Here is a 12,611-nt window from a genome sequence, read left to right on the forward strand (position 1 = left end):
CTGAGCTCCCAACAGGAGCCACAAGCTGTTTGCCAAAGCCTTGCAGTGCCGTGGGCAGGAGGACAGCTCCTTGCTCGCTCCCATCAGCACGCCTGGCCTCACCTCCGCTCAGACCACCTAAGTGACAACACTCCCCTCGATGCCCCTCACAGTTACATGGACTTAATAACAACTCGACATGCAGATTTGGCTTTAAAATCTGAAGGCAGCCTTTTCACGTGTCTGCGGTGAAATGGCCCACAGCAGTGCTGGGCCAGGTGGGCGATGAGCTGCTCATGCTCACGTGAGCTTATCTGAAGTGCCACTGACATTCTCACATCACCACGAGGAGCCACACCCAGCCCACTTGCAACACTCTTCTTGTTGAGCGTGGGTGTATTAGTGTCTGCTGCACGATGGTTACAGTAGATAAAGTATTCGGGATTTACAGTAGGTAAAGTAAGTCTTGGGCAACTCGGAATGGCTTTTTTTTTTTTTTTTTTTTGACAGGCAGAGTGGACAGTGAGAGAGAGAGACAGAGAGAAAGGTCTTCCTTTGCCGTTGGTTCACCCTCCAATGGCCGCCACGGCCAGCACGCTGCAGCCGGCACACCGCGCTGATCCGATGGCAGGAGCCAGGTGCTTCTCCTGGTCTCCCATGCGGGTGCAGGGCCCAAGCACTTGGGCCATCCTCCACTGCACTCCCTGGCCACAGCAGAGAGCTGGACTGGAAGAGGAGCAACTGGGACAGAATCCGGCATCCCGACTGGGACTAGAACCCGGTGTGCCGGCGCCGCAAGGCGGAGGATTAGCCTAGTGAGCCGCGGCGCCGGCTGGCATGCCCTCTTAATCCCTGGGCCTCTCAGGAGCCCAGTGCCCTCCCTTGGCCATGACTTGGGCAGCACACCTCAAGCCTCTGCCTCCAGCCCACTGTACCAAGGCCTCAGAGCAGATGTCGCCTCTCCTCTCACTCTTCAAAATTTGGCAGCCAGCTATGCTTCCCAAACATCACGGGGCTCTCAGTCTCTTTGATAAAAGACTTCATAGAGGGTAAAACTGATGAAAACCAGAGATGTTCTAATCCACTCCTATTCATCTTACAGATGAAGAAACTGAGTCCCTGGGTTGGGTCTAGCCTAAGGGTTAAGATGCCCACCCCCACGCCCATATGGGAGAGACCAAGTTCAATACCCAGATCAGGTTCCTGACTCCAGCTTCCTGTTACTGCAGAACCTGGGAGGCAGCACGATGCTGCTCAAGTAGTTGGGTCTCTGCCACCTGGTATCTCAGTCCTGGCTCCTCTCTCAATCTTGCTCCCATCTTCAGCCCAGTCAGCCCCAGCCCAGCCCCATCTGGGGATGCCCTCTTCCCCCCTCAACTCACTCACTCTCTCTCTCAAATAAATAACCTCTATAAAAGAAGAAGAAGGAAAAAGTAACTGATTCCATAAAAAGAAACACCAAAGACCAGCAAAGACCCAGACTTCAACCAGAGTTCCCCGAACGAGCCGTCACCGCAGTGAGAAGCAGGGCCCACGGGGTTGAGTGCGTGTCCTCTCCCAGCTGCACTGAACCCGGCCCGCAAGAGGCCTTCCTCGTGGGGCTCCTCAGCACGGCGGCTCCCCACCCCACCACAGCAGGTTCACAGATATCATCTTTACCACCGTTGTTGTTCCTGCTGTGGCAACTACAAGTAAGAAGAGAGGGAGACAGAGAAACACAGGATTCCCACCAACCGTAATCATTATTTACCTCTGTAACTCATGGCGTGCCACCACACCCCAAGAGCTCACAGAACCGCCAGAGGCTCTGTCGCGGGACAGACTGGCAGAGGTAGGGGGGAGCCCAGAAGAGGCTGCAGCTCGGCCGCAGGTGGAATTTGTAGACCAGTGTTTCCAATAGCACCTGTGTCTGACCTCCACAGCGCTTCAGCTTAGGACTTGCCGAACTCCACTGATCATTGCCCACAGAGAGAAATATAATTTCACACTTACCTCTGCGGAAAGACACCCATCTATCCACACACAAACCACAAGGTTCTTGAAACAGTTCGTGGAGCAGCAGGCATTCGGCAAAATGGCTGAGACACCACTTAAGATTCCTGCATCCCACATTGGAGTGCCTGGGTGTGAGCCCCAGCTCCACGTCCCGCTCCGGCTTCCTGATAAGGTACACCTGGGAAGCAACAGGTGGTGCCTCAAGTAAATGAATCCTTGCCACCTGGATTGAATTCCACGTTCCTGGTTTTGGCCTGGCCAATCTAGGCTGTTACAGGTATTTGGGGAGTGAACCAAAGGATGGAAGGTATCTCTCTCCCTCTGTCCCTCTGTATTTCTGACCCTGCCTCTCTGGCTTTCAAATTAATAAAAATAAAATGTTTTAAAGATGGACCAAGTAGTTGGGCCATGGCCACCCATGTCAGAGACCTGGATGAAGCTCCTGGCTCCTAGCTTCTAGGCTCCAGGGTCCGGGCCAGGCCATCGCGGCCATTTGGGGAGTGAACCAGCAGATGGAAGATCTCTCTCTTGCTCTGTCTCTCCTTCTCTCTGTAACTCTATCATTCAAATAAATAAATATTTAAGAAAAAAAGTTTGTGGAAAATGGAATTCAAAAATAAGTTTATTGAGATGAGCGTTGAAACTGGAGGTTAAGACGGCATTTGGGGTACCTGCATCCCATGTCAGAGTCCTGGTTCCACTTCCATGGTTGGGTCCTGCCACCCATGTGGGAGACCTGGATTGGGCTCCCAGTGTGTGGTTTCTGGTTCCCAGTGTGTGGTTTCTGCCTGACCCAGCACCAGTTGTTGCAGACATATGGGGGTTGAACCCATAGATCGGAGCTCTCGCTCTGTTTCTCTGCCTCCCTCTGTCTCTCTTCCTCACAAATAAATAAATGTTTTGTTAAAAATATAAGTTTACTTTGCTGCAAAAATAAAATTGAAATGCATGCATGGTTTTTCCAAAGCACACATTCCCCAGGGACTCTTTGAAGCCCTCCTCATTTTCCACTCATGTCTTAGCCCAGAAGACAGCGCTGGGGAACTCTCCTGTGCCACCGGGTCAACTTGCTCTAGGCCAGGCTCGAACTAAAGATTTTCCTGCCCCCTGTGCTCGATGAGATGCTATCCTGAGACTGAAGGAGTTTTTGGAAAGGACTCCAACCTTGATTCTACGTAAGTAAGGTATAGCTGAGAGCACCCTGGATGCACAGACTGCTGGGTAGTTGCCATTTGTAACCCTGACTTCAGTATTTCTGTGTCTAGAAACAGCTGCATTGTTCTAGAACTATGTTACGCAGGAGAACTTCCTGTGACAATGGAAATGTTCTACATCTACGTGTGACAGCCACATGTGCTGGTGAGCACTAGACGTGCTGGTGTGACTGACGAGCTGAACTGTTTTATTTACCTTTATTTTTTTAAAAAAAGATTTATTTATTTATTTGAAAGGCAGAGACAGAGAGAGAGACAGATCCTCCATCTGCTGGTTCACTCCCCAGTTGGCTGCAATGGCCAGAGCTGAGCCAATCTGAAGCCAGGAGCCAGGAGCTTCTTCCCAGTCTCCCACATGGGTGCAGGGGCCCAAGGACTTGGGCCATCTTCCACTGCTTTCCCAAGTCATAGCAGAGAGCTGGATTGGAAGAGGAGCAGTCGGGACTCAAACCGGTGCCCATATGGGATGCTGGCACTGCAGGCAGTGGCTTTAACCGCTACGTCACAGCACCGCACCAGCCCTTTTATTTAGTTTTAATATAATTGCTTTAACATTTATTTATTCAGGGACCTGTGCTGTAGCATAGTAGGTTAAGCCTCCACCTGCAGTGCCAGCTTCCCTTATGGGCACCAGTTTGAGTCCCAGCTGCTCCTCTTCCAATCCAGCTCTCTGCTTATGGCCTGGGAAAACAGTGGAAGATGACCCAAGGGCTTGGACCCCTGCACCTACGTGGGAGACCCAGAGGAAGTTCCTGGCTCCTGGCTTTAGATCAGCCTAGCTCCGACCGTTGTGGCCATTTGGGGAGTGAACCAGTGGATGGAAGACACCTTTCTCTCTGCCTCTCCCTTTCGCTGGCTGTAACTCTACCTCTCAAGTAAATAAATGCAATCTTAGAGAGAGAGAGGGAGGGAGATTTATTTTGTTCAAAAGCAAAGTGACAGAGAAAGAGGGAGAGAAATAGAGAGAGGTATCTTCTATCAGTTGGTTTATTTCTCAAATGGCTGCAACAGCCAGGGCCAGGCCAGGCCGCAGCCAGGAGCCTGGAACTCTCAGTCTGCCATGTGGGTGGCAGGGGCCCCAAGCACTTAGACCATCACCTGCTACCTTCCCACGTGTATTAGCAGGAAGCTGGATCAGAAGCCAAGCAGCTGGGACTCCAACCAGCACTCTGATAGAGGATGCTGGTGCCACAAGTAGTGGGCTAAGCCACTGAACCACAGCACTGACCCCACCTTTAATGTAAATTTAAGAGGCTGGCCTACAGCTTGAATACCCTATACAAGTTCCAGTTGAGTTCTGGCTGCTCTACCTCCCATCTAGCTCCCTGCTAGTGTGACTAAGACAGCAGTGGATGATGGCCCAAGCACTTGGGCCCCTGCCACCATGTGGGAGACCTGGATGGAGTTCTAGGCACCTGGCTTCAGACATTCTGGCTCCTGGACCAGCTCCAACTGTTGTGGCCATCTGGGGAATGAACCAGCAGATGGAAGATTCTCTCTCTCTCTCTCTCTCTCTCTCTCTCTAACTCTGTCTTTCAGATAAGTATATGAATGTTTTAAAAAGTAAATTTAGGGGCCGGCGCTGTGGTGCAGCAGGTTAATGCCCTGGCCTGAAGCACCGGCATCCCACATGGGCGCCGGCTTGAGACCCAGCTGCTCCACTTCCAATCCAGCTCTCTGATGGCCTGGGAAAGCAGTAGAAGATGGCCCAAGTCCTTGGGCCCCTGTACCCATGTGGGAGACCCAGAAGAAGCTCTTGGCTCCTGGGTTCGGATGACAAAGCTCTGGCCGTTGTGGCCACTTGGGGAGTGAACTAGCAGATTAAAGACCTCTCTCTCTCTCTCTCTCTCTCTCTCTCTCTCTGTGTGTGTGTGTGTGTGTGTGTGTGTAACTCTGACTTCCAAATAAATAAATCTTAAATAAAAAGTAAATTTAAATAACCAATATGACATGGCTAGTGACTGCCATGATGGACAGAGCAATAGATAGTCTGTTTACAATAAGCAGGTCTTTGAAATTTAAACTTACAAAATGTATTGAGATTATTAAAATAACATCATCATCAATTCTTATATACTGGGGTCCCCCAAACCCAGTTGTTAAGTTTGAAAACAAACCCAAAAAAGGATTCTTCTTTAAAAATAAATCAAAAACAAACTGATCTGTAGGATACCTTTAAATTCTGTTATTCTCGATCCAAGACACAGACGAGCATTAACCCGGAGAAGGAAATCTGCCCCAAAGACGTTGGTCTTTACATATCAAGATGTCTGTTACATCAAGAAAGGTCTCAACAGGTTCTGCATGGCCTGAATGGGGACAGCACCACCCAGGAGTAAAAGTCACAGAATGAGCACCCTGCCAAGTAGGCAGTTGACTTATGAAGCTTTACAGTTGGAGATTATTAAGTGATGACATTGAATAATGACAATGAAATGACATCAATAATTAATAACATTAAATACTGACATCCCGATAAGCAGCAAAGCAGAACTCAAATCTAGATGCCTCCAATTATGAACCTTTGTGCTGAGCGTCTACTGACTTGAGCACTCATAGGTGAGTTGTAGAATAGAGAAGATTCATAACAAGGGACATTTCAAAAGCCACATGCTGGCCCACCTGCATTATTCCTTGGAACAGGCTCCAGGCCTCCCCAAGGAGGATTTGCTCTGTGCCCCACCAGGGTGCTTGGCAGGTACGGATTAGAAAAGAAGCTGCTTTAGATGAAACCCCGCAGGTCTCCTCGGGCTTGTCATAGGTGAATCATAAAATTTCCCACATCTCATCTCGCAGTTCCCTCCAGGAAGCAGTGGCTCATCTGTTCAAGGGTTTCACTCATGATAATCCTCTGTATTGAAAAGAGATTTTCTTCCAAGAACCTGAAAGTCCTCTGTTCTTCTCACTTCTCTGAAACTAGCTAATGACTAGGGATTTGCCTGGCCTCTGTTCATTTTTCAGAAAAGGAAACTGAGGCAAAGAGAAAGGAAGGGGCTCAGCCAGAGTCATCGCTTCAGGGGTCAGCAGGGTTGGGAGCAGCTCCCAGCCAGGTTCCAGGTTACCCCTGCCACTGACCCCTCTTCCCTCTCCGTCATTCCCATATGGCTAATTCTCCACAGGAGGCTTGGATTTGCTCCATCTTTCCCAAAAGGCCCTCATCAAGTTACCCAGGACCATCCTGAGTACACAGAGGAGGCCCAAGGCCATGCCACGCCCCAGGCAAACTTGGAAGCAGATGAGATAGACAGAAAGGTGAGATGTCACCTTCCCACTCATTAACTTATTCAACAAACATGTCCTGATGATGTGTGTGTGTGTTGTGCTGTGACTCCATGCAGCATTCTTCAGAGACTGGCTATCCAGGGATGACAGAAGAGGAAATGGGATGGGCGTCTGGCCTAGTGCCTAAGACGCGTGTGTCCCACACTGGAGAACCTGGGTCCAACACCTGCCTCCAGCTCCTGACCCCAGCTTCCAGCCAGTGCAGACCCTGGGAAACCTGGACTGAGTGCCCAGCTCCAGGCCAAGGCTCCTCACCTAAGTCTTGGCCCGGCCCTGGCTCCTGCAGGCATTTGGGGAGTCAACATGCTATGGGGTCTCTCTCTCTCTCTCTCTCTCTCTCTCTCTCTTTAATTAATTTTTTAAAAAGGAACACAGATGATTACCAGCCTCAAAAGCCAGGTGTACCACGTTTTGTCTGAGCCTGTGGTGTTCGAGGTCCTTCTGTCTGCCCCAGGCCCTCCACTCTGCACACATGGGACTCACAGCAGACCTGCTCACTCACCACAGGTCCCACTCCCTCAGGTCCCACAGAGCAGATGAATTGAGACCCCTGCCTTCCAAAGGGCAGAAAGGGCTCCATGGTTTCATGACAGGGAAGGGCACGGGAGCACACAGAAGGCCCCGGGTTGTGCAGCAGCCGAGCCCGTCTGCAGGGGGAGGCCACGAGGCAGGGAAGCACGGTGGGGAAGGGCACCCCAGACAGAGGTGTGGCACGTGCCTGGGCAGAGGCCTGGAAGGAGATGGTGACGGCTGTGAGAGACGTAGCTGGCACCAGGTAAGGAGAAGCAAAGGGCCGGAGTGGACAGTGGCCTACAGGCAGATCCTGGCCCTGATGGTCCTGCTGTCTATTCTCAGAAGGAAGTCCCTTCTGTAAGCTAGGGGGGACTGTGAGCAGACAATGGGTAAAAGGAAGAGCTAGGAGAATGCCAGATTTAAAATTTAGAGAGCTCACTGGAGCTCTGAGGACAGCCTGCAGCAGTGAGGGGAACCGAAGGACTACCATCACAAGGGTCCTGGGAGGACGCAGGAGCTGAGCCGAGGCAGCAGCTGAGGCCGGGGCAGGCCCACAGCCATTCTGGTGCCCTGCAGGGAGCCAGAGCGCACAGTTCTCGGGCCCCCAGAGGCCACGCAGCAGCCCACTTTCTCCCGCTGACCCTTCGTCCACGGAGCACACGCAGAGCTAGTACGGATCTCCCTCCACCCTCTCGGACGAACAAGAAATGTGACTTTATCTACGACTCAAGCATTCCTAATGTGAGCTCCTTCGTGCTGGGGGGCGGACGTGTCATTTCAGTCAAGGTGGGAGCCCGTGCCCGAGGCGCCTCTCGGCGGCCAGACCTCTGCTGGGAGGGTGAGCTGCACCGCCTGCGAGGACACAGGTTCTCGGGTCACACCAGCTGCCTCAAGACCATCTTGCCGACCACAAGCTCTGTCCATCAGCTCTGTCTGCCACGTACCTCCAGTCTCTGTGATGCTCTAAGTTGCAAGAGACCGTGAAGCAGTGGTGAGCCGTGGGAAAGAGGGACCCTGCAGCTACCTCAAGCCCTGGCTAGTTCCAGGCTGTTCTCGGGGAGCCTTGGAGAAGCCCCTGGGCTGCCTAAGGCCCTTGCTCCCTAGATCCACCATGTAGCCATCACCCTCTGCAGCCTGGCCACTTCCCAGGGGCTCCAGGAAGGCACGGACGTCCCCTCTGCTCCTGGACTGCTCAGCCAATCTGGGGGTTCCATCAGCTCCCACTTCAGGACTTACACAAATCTTTACATTTCGTATTAGAATTTCAGTCCTCTTTTTGACCACAGCCTACATGCTGTGTTTCCCTTTACTTGCACATAATGGTATGGGAACAATTGTAATGTCATAGCCGGCGCTGCGGCTCAATAGGCTAATCCTCCGCCTTGCGGCGCTGGCACACCGGGTTCTAGTCCTGGTCGGGGCGCCGGATTCTGTCCCGGTTGCCCCTCTTCCAGGCCAGCTCTCTGCTGTGGCCCGGGAAGGCAGTGGAGGATGGCCCAAGTGCTTGGGCCCTGCACCCGCATGGGAGACCAGGGGAAGCACCTGGCTCCTGGCTTCAGATCAGTGCAGTGCGCCGGCCGCAGCGGCCATTGGAGGGTGAACCAACGGCAAAGGAAGACCTTTCTCTCTGTCTCTCTCTCTCTCTCTCTCACTGTCCACTCTGCCTGTCAAAAAAAAAAATTGTAATGTCATTGGAAAAGTAATATACCAAAATACATATACTCTATTTCTGCAATGTTTTTAAAAACCCACAGGGAAAAAAGACTGGGAAGAAATCAATCAAGACCATATGGATGTGGGTGTGGCCACGGGGAGAAGGAGGAATCCTACAGGACTGCTTACTTACTATGAGATACGGGAAACAAAGAAAGAAGGAAGGAAATACAAATGCTAACCGTGGTATTTAAAATAGTAGGGTCTTTCCTTTTATTAAAGACTTTTTTTTTTTTTTTTTAAGAATTACAGAAAGAGAGGGGAAGACAGAGGGAGGGAGAGATCTTCCGTTCACTGGTTCACTGTCTAAATGGCTGCAGTGGCCAGAGCTGGGCCAGACCAAAGCCAGGAGCTTCATCCAGGTTTTCCACGTGGGTGGCAAGGTCCAATCACCTGGGCCATCTTCCACTGCTTTTCCTAGGCCATTAGCAGGGAGCTGGATAGGAAGTGGAGCAGCCAGGACACAAACCGGCACCCATATGGAATGCAAGCATTGTAGGTGGTGACTATCTGCTATGTCTCGGTCTTTAAAAAAAATGTAAAGATTTATTTTATTTATTTGAAAGACAGAGTTACAGAGAGAGGTAGAGATGGGGAGATCTTCCATCCGATGGTTCACTCCCCATTGGCCGCAACTGCCGGAGCTGTGCCTATCTGAAGTCAGGAGCCAAGAGCTTCTTCTGGGTCTCTCATGTGGGTACAGGGGCCCAAGGACTTGAGCCATCTTCCACTGCTTTCCCAGGCCATAGCAGAGAGCTGGATTGGAGCAGCTGGGACTAGAACCAGCACCCATATGGGATGCTAGTGCTTCAGGCCAGGGCTTTAACCCGCTGTGCCACAGCCTACATGGGCCCCTGCACCCACATGAGACCCAGAGGAAGCGCCTGGCTCCTGGCTTCAGATCGGTGTAGCTCTAGCCCTTGCAGCCATATGGGGAGTGAACCAGTGGATTGAAGACCTCTCTGTCTCTGCCTCTCTCTGTAACTTTCAAATAAATAATAAATCTTAAAAAAAAAAAATAATACTTTAAAAAAATTTTTTTAAAAGTTTGACAGAGAAACATAGAAAGCAGGAAGGGGCCCATCAAGAAACACCTTTATGATGCCATAAAACAAGTTTCAACAAATCAAAGGACTGAAATTATACAGAATATATGCACTGAATCTCACTGGCAATGGACAAAGAAAAGTTACCTTAAAAATATCTACATGTTCGGAAATCAACAATACATTTCTAAGTAACTCATGGATCAAATAATTCACAATGAAAATTAGAAAATTTTTGAACAAAACTACTATAAATCAAAACTTACAGGAGTAACTGAAGCAGTCCTAAGAAGAACATTTATATCCTTAAAATGCATGTATCAGAAAGAAGTGAGGCTGAAAAGAAACAAACATAATTTTTATACCTCAAGAGTACTTCCAGGGGGCCCAGCGCTGTGATGTAGCGGATAAAGCCAACACCTATGGTGCCAGCATCCCATATGGACATAAGTTCAAGTCCCGGCTGCTCCACTTCCGATCCAACTCCCTGTTGATGAGCCTGGGAGAGCAGTGGAGGGTGGCACAAGTGCTTGGACCCCTGTGTCCATGTAGGGACCTGTAAGAAGCTCCTGGCTCCTGGCTTCAAATTGGCCCAGCTCCAGCCATTGGGGCCATTTGAGGAATGAGCCAGAGGATGGAAGATTTTTCTGTCTCTCCCTCTTTCTGTTTGTAACTCTGACTCTTGAGTAAATAAATAAATATTTTTTAAAAAAGTACTTTCATTGATTTGAGAAATACTTTTTTAAAACAAGACACAAAAAGAATTAACTTTAAAGAGAAAATTGTAAATAGGACTATATTTAAATAAAGGAGTTATTTCATCAACAGGGATTTTTTTAAAAGATTTATTTATTTATTTAAAGGGCACAGTTACAGAGAGAGACAGAAACAGAGAGCAAGATCTTCCATCCTCTGGTCCACTCTCTAAATGGCCGCAACAGCCAGAGCTGCACCAATCCAAAGCCAGGAGCCAGGAGATTCTTCCGGATCTCCCATGTGGGTACAGGGGCCTAAGAACTTGGGCCATCCTCCACTGCTTTTCTTGGCCATTAGCAGGGAGCTGGATAGGAAACGCAGCAGCCAGGACTCAAATTGGCACCCATATGAATGCCAGCAGCGGCTGTACCCACTATGCCACATTGCTGGCCCTAATAGGTAGAATTTTTTAAATGAAAAGGCAAGTCACAGAGTAAGATACACATATAACTGACAAAAAGCTCATTATGAGACTACATAAATATGTCCTTCAGACCAGCAAGTGAAGGACCACTCAATAACGAAGATGTACAGGACATTTGAACATTGTCAACTATAACACCCCAGTCAAATAATATAAGAATAATAAAGTATGTGGCTTTCTCCAGGGTGATGACATTGGACTAGAAGAGATTTGAAGGGCCAGTGCTGTGGTGCAGCAGGTAAGGGCACCGCCTGCAGTGCCGGCATCCCATATGAGCACCAGTTCAAGTCTGGCTGCTCCACTTGCGATCCAGCTCTCTGTTATGGCCTGGGAAAGCAGTAGAAGATGGCCCAAGTCCTTGGGCCCCTGCACCCACATGGGAAACCTGGAAGAAGCTCCTGGCTCCTGGCTTTGGATCAGCGCAGCTCTGGCCATTGCAGCCATTTGAGGAGTGAACCAGTGGATGGAAGACCTCTTTCTCTGTCTCTATCTCTAACTGTAACTCTGTCTTTCAAATAAATAAAATAAATCTTTAAAAAAAAAAAAAAAGGGCCCAGTGCCGCAGCTCAACAGGCTAATCCTCTGCCTTGTGGCGCTGGCACCCTGGGTTCTAGTCCCGGTCGGGGCGCCGGATTCTGTCCCGGTTGCCCCTCTTCCAGGCCAGCTCTCTGCTGTGGCCCGGGAGGGCAGTGGAGGATGGCCCAAGTGCTTGGGCCCTGCACCCCATGGGAGACCAGGATAAGTACCTGGCTCCTGCCTTTGGATCAGCGCAGTGCACCGGCCGCAGCGCGCCAGCCGTGGCGGCCATTGGAGGGTGAACCAACGGCAAAGGAAGACCTTTCTCTCTGTCTCTCTCTCTCTCTCTGTCCACTCTGCCTGTCAAAAAAAAAAAGACACAGGATCCCTAAAGGTTCATCCACAACTGCAACCCAGGTGGCCAGAGCTGGGTCTCCGGCTGTCCCCCATCACTACCCTGGGTCAGCAGAACTGGTGGCAATAAGGAGATAAGCTTCCTCCCTCATCCCCAGCTCCCAGGCCCCCGCGCCTCCCACATGCACCCTGAACAGGAGGAGTACACAGGAAAGGACCGGTGTCTCTCTTGGGACACTGTCCATGACAGGCTGGGCCACCCCGGAGAACAGAGCTGGCCGGCCCGTGTCCGGGAGCGCTGGGGAAGAAACCGAGCCTGCACAGGTGATCACCCCGGACCCTGGAAGGGATCAGCTTTGTTCCAGTGGGGCAGCCAAGACTTGGGCCAGGTGACCCTGAAATCCCATCTCCAGCTCCCCGAGTACCCAGACAGCAACAGGAGCAGGTATGTGAGCTTCCTCCCATGCGGTCCAACTCCACTTCCAAAGCCAGCTGAAGTCGGGACTCGCTATTCTTAACTGCGGAAGAGCCACTCACTTTGTGCACGTGAACCAGCAAGGCCGCCTTACGGGCGTCGAACCTCAGGTCAGCGTGACTAGCGGGGCCTACACAGAGGGCCTACTGGAGAAATTGGGCCTGACATCTTAGGAATAAGGGGCAAAACAAGGGATTTACTCTAACATTGTGCTACAAACAACAAACCCGTGGCACGAGGGGATGTGAAGACAAACGTCAAGTGGACCACAGCCGTTTCCGCCGCCACGGGAGGGAGCCAGCTGCCCAGGATCGGATTGGAAAGCCTTGCTCCACCAGTTTCGA

At 50.8% G+C, this 12,611-nt stretch overlaps 1 long non-coding RNA gene across 3 annotated transcripts in view; it reads right to left on the reverse strand.

Moving 5' to 3' along the window:
* LOC149128067 (uncharacterized) overlaps window positions 1–2,488 on the reverse strand; it is a 42,320-nt gene extending 39,832 nt beyond the window's left edge. The window contains exon 1 of one of the 3 annotated variants that reach the window (XR_016229282.1): window positions 1,972–2,488. This is a non-coding gene — a long non-coding RNA (uncharacterized LOC149128067). Of the gene's footprint in view, window positions 1–1,729; window positions 1,879–1,971 lie in introns of those variants that run through there. The other 2 variants (XR_016229281.1, XR_016229280.1) reach the window with 2 other exon arrangements.
* Window positions 2,489–12,611: the final 10,123 nt, after the last annotated feature.

Source organism: Oryctolagus cuniculus, chromosome 2 (genome assembly GCF_051225735.1).
Source record: "Oryctolagus cuniculus isolate XC-2025 breed Fujian yellow rabbit chromosome 2, ASM5122573v1, whole genome shotgun sequence".
NCBI classification, from domain to species: domain Eukaryota; kingdom Metazoa; phylum Chordata; class Mammalia; order Lagomorpha; family Leporidae; genus Oryctolagus; species Oryctolagus cuniculus.